Below are 4,032 nucleotides of genomic sequence, written 5' to 3'. Positions count from 1 at the left end.
ATTTCATAATTATAAGATGTAGAGTAAAAAGTGGCGTATGGTCACGCCACTATGGAATACAAAAATGACACTTTGTAACTATACGCTACATTTAATTAATTAATTAATAATGAATTAGCTACCTCAGTGACTGATGAGATTCTAGAAAATGAAAGAGAACATCATTAAAAACATATGTGCCAATTCTTTTCAAAAAATGACCAAAAATCACTATATGCCACTATGGAATACAAGCCGACGATATGTCAAATTATGCAAAAGAAATGTTTTGGTAATTTTAGGGCGGGGTACTTTTTAACCTGCGGAAGGACTTCCTACAACTGGGTGTTGGGAAAATGGATCGGATCTTGATTAAAGAGTACCATCAGAGACTCAGAAAGTTGCGATACTTCGACCCAAGAGAATGTGGACTGGACCAGTATGGAAAAGCAACACGCCTCAACAACATCATGGACTTGCACAAAATCAAGAACGGAGATAGAAAGGTGAAAAGTATACAGCAAAGTTGCCACATTCATAAAGCAAGATATAGAGATGATTGGTAAAATATTGTGAAGACTACACACCCAACTGATGAGGCATAGAGAGCGAGAGAGACCTTTTGCAGTGGCTTATTATTATGTTCTTTTACATCAAACCAATACACTATTATAAAACCTTTTAAAAAAACCTATTAACACACATTAAGATACACATTAACAATAATCGGCAATACCTGTTTTAGAGATGCTTCGGAGTACCCAAACTGCACGATGTATCGATGGCAAATAACTTCAACATATCTTCTTTCACATGGTGCCGCCATTGTTTACAGGTCGGTTAATAACGGAAGTATCTGGCATAAAAGAGAGTCTTCAAACATTCAATTATAGAATCATCTTGAAAGAAGAGAAAGACAAATAGATATGAAAAGTCCTCTTACTAAATTATAGATATTTTTGTGGATTTTGAAAAAAAAAAAAGAAAAAGATTTAACTCAAACACTTGCCTTACCTTATATGCTTTTTTTTTGTAGTTGAACAAAAAACCTAAAATAATTATAAGCGTACTATTTTTTTCCAGCCAAATATCTGGTTTCTCGAATTCTAAAAACAACGGTTTTCCTCTACAGCGAAAAATAGATAAATGGTTGATGAACCCTCCTGCCGCAAACATTGGTTTCAAATGGCGTATCGAGCACGGGGCAGTGAGAGAGACAGTATATCATTTAGTCTAATTTGAAAATTGTAAACCCATGCTCTTCTGAATTTAGTGGGATATATGTTACGTTTTACGTCACTGATCAACTTACTTTTATAGAATTCATAGAATGACCCAGGCCGCCAACCATGACTCATAAGCAGAGGTTTGGATTTCTGTCCTGGCTTCAATGTTAGTTTCATGTACAAAAATGTATAATTAAAGTCCCTTCTCATGTTAGTACGGTAATGAGATTGTACTTGTTGAAAGACTTCCCTTGAGCTTTGAAGCTGAAAAGTAACAAAGTAAAATATCTGAAGTGGTACATTCTTACTTGTGAAGGCATATTTTCTATATTCATTACAGCCCGTTAATGAGGCAATTGAGAATATTTTTAAAGTGTTTTGGACACATTAATTTTTGTTTTTTACCAAGCCTCAAACTTTGTTATTATTTTGTGTTTGGCAAAAGTTTGAGCAAATAAAAAGACAGGAAAATTCATGAAATAGACAATGTTTCACACAAAATGAATATTAATTTAATTTTTCTGTAATCTATAATCTTGGAGATCAAAAACACATTTCATTTACTCGTATTTGTTCAACCAATATTTGACAACAGTTTGCATGTACTTCGGTTCTGACGCCACATAGTGAAACTTCGTTCCTGAAGTCCTTCAAATGTCTGGTATTCCGTAGTTCTCGTCTTCAGATCATTGATGGTGTCGTTGCTGATGCTGATGGAGAACTCTCTAATCGATTCATCCGCCTGTATGCAACAACACCACAACATATACAGTGTAATAAATTTAACGTTATTCCTGCGTAATTTAGCATTTGTTTTGATATAGGGATGGCGGCAGGGATCTATAATAAAGGTATAAGCATCCTAGGTTATATAACCAAACCGTAAGATGTATCCTAGGTCTAGACAATAGGAGGGATTAGCGGCCATTTTGTCTTCTACATGATTTCATTCACGTGTCCTTATACTTTAGTACACAAATATATAAGTTAACAGGTTTACAATATAAAACTATTTTGAGTATAATTATAATATATTCTGTAGTAAATCGGGATGAAATGACGGTGATTGTTCAGGTATTATATGCTTGATAGAATTAAACTGTCTGACCAGCTAGTATTCTCCTCCGCTGTCATTGTGATTTCAGTCACCAACGTACCGTGTTGCGAAGGTGGAGGAGACTAAAGCTGTATTGACGAACACGCATGCGTTAAAAATGATGTAGCTAGGTTGAACAATAGCGTGACGTAGTTCCGGCATTGTTCCTATGCACTTTCACCCTCCTGATGGCGGTTCGTGTATGATCCGTGAAGCAGAGTTATGTAAATCCGGTCGTTTGAAAAGACATCCCTTAATTTGCATTTTGTATCTATCGACAGACGGAAATCACAACACAGTGGCCTATAATGGGGCACTGGAATACATGCACTTTTGCAATTAATGGTAACATAATGTGTTATTATCGCTTAAACGGGTACTAAACCATCCCCAGCCTAAATAGGCATAAGATCTACTATACACCCGCCACCTTGAATTCTACTCACCTTAGGCGCCTTCTCTCGGTCCCCTCTCCTCACTCAACCATCACCCAAGGGTGGTGGAGTTGGCGGCTCTGAGAATGTGCCAGATAAATATAAACATGCAAACCACTGCCAGGACTGAAAGAATTAGAGGCCATCTCCGACCCATGATAAACGACTGGTAAATACGTCTAAATAATAAAAGATGTGTGAATTCTCTCAGAACTACTACGGTATATAGTCCGGGACAGGGACCACTCACGTATGAAAGTTGTAAGCATGCGTGAACAAAAAACTCAGATTGTTGGTGGTTTTGAAAGGAAAAGAAAAAATTGGCCTTATTTAATCAATTGTCCAAAAAAAATCAGGCTAATATTCAAGAAATAAAACTTGTATAGGTCTAGATTACAAAAAAAACCACAAGAGCCACATTTTGGCTTTTTTTTTTTTTTTTTTTGATCTTTTTTTTTTTGGGTCCTTTGCCCAATGTATACTTTTATATATCTTGCTTGAATAATAAGAAGTTACAGAGTTAGAGCACTTCTTAGAGATGCTGTTCCAAAATTATACAGAAACGTATATTTTCATCATTGGCTAAGCATTTCAAACAGATTCTTCTGCAGGTGAAACTAAAAGGGCCAATAATTAGACATGGCAACTTTATAAGGATATCTAATATTTCGAACAGGGCACAATATGGCGCTCAGCCTAAATGTACCCTGACTATAAAACAACCCATAAAGTAGACTATTTATGTTAAACCCCCGAGATAATGAGCTGATACATTTTGTATGTAGGTCCCCTTAACGTATTCAAATCATGACAAACTCACCTTATCACCGAAAGTTTCCAGTTGCAACAAGCAAATTATGTGAGCAACTTGCCGGAACTATAATAAGTTTTATTCTGAATTCTTTGGCAGTGATTGCATGTTTAGATGCATTCGGGGATGCATTATGACCTTATCTATATGTGGTAAGCTTACACAGTTGTATTTATCATGTTTATGACTTATATGACTTATTTACAGTGTCACAGTTCGAAGGTTGTATACTTAGGCCCGCTACAGACTTTTATATTCGATGTAGAATGTTCGAATTACCAAAATATTATATTGCACCTAAGATACATCAAATATTACACAATATAATAAAAGGAACATTTTTTTAAATTCCAGTGAAAGGCTGGAGCATGGCTGGAGCGAACAGGTGCTATGCACCTCTTGACTTACTTGACTTATCTGCTCAGGCCGGTGTGGCCCTTTGCACTCTGCCGAGTAAGCCTCCCCAACTCAGTTCTGTCTGTTGCT

This window comes from Amphiura filiformis, chromosome 10 (genome assembly GCF_039555335.1).
Source record: "Amphiura filiformis chromosome 10, Afil_fr2py, whole genome shotgun sequence".
Lineage (NCBI taxonomy): Eukaryota > Metazoa > Echinodermata > Ophiuroidea > Amphilepidida > Amphiuridae > Amphiura > Amphiura filiformis.
The sequence above is the reverse complement of the archived record's forward strand: the minus strand, read 5'-3'. Positions refer to the sequence as shown.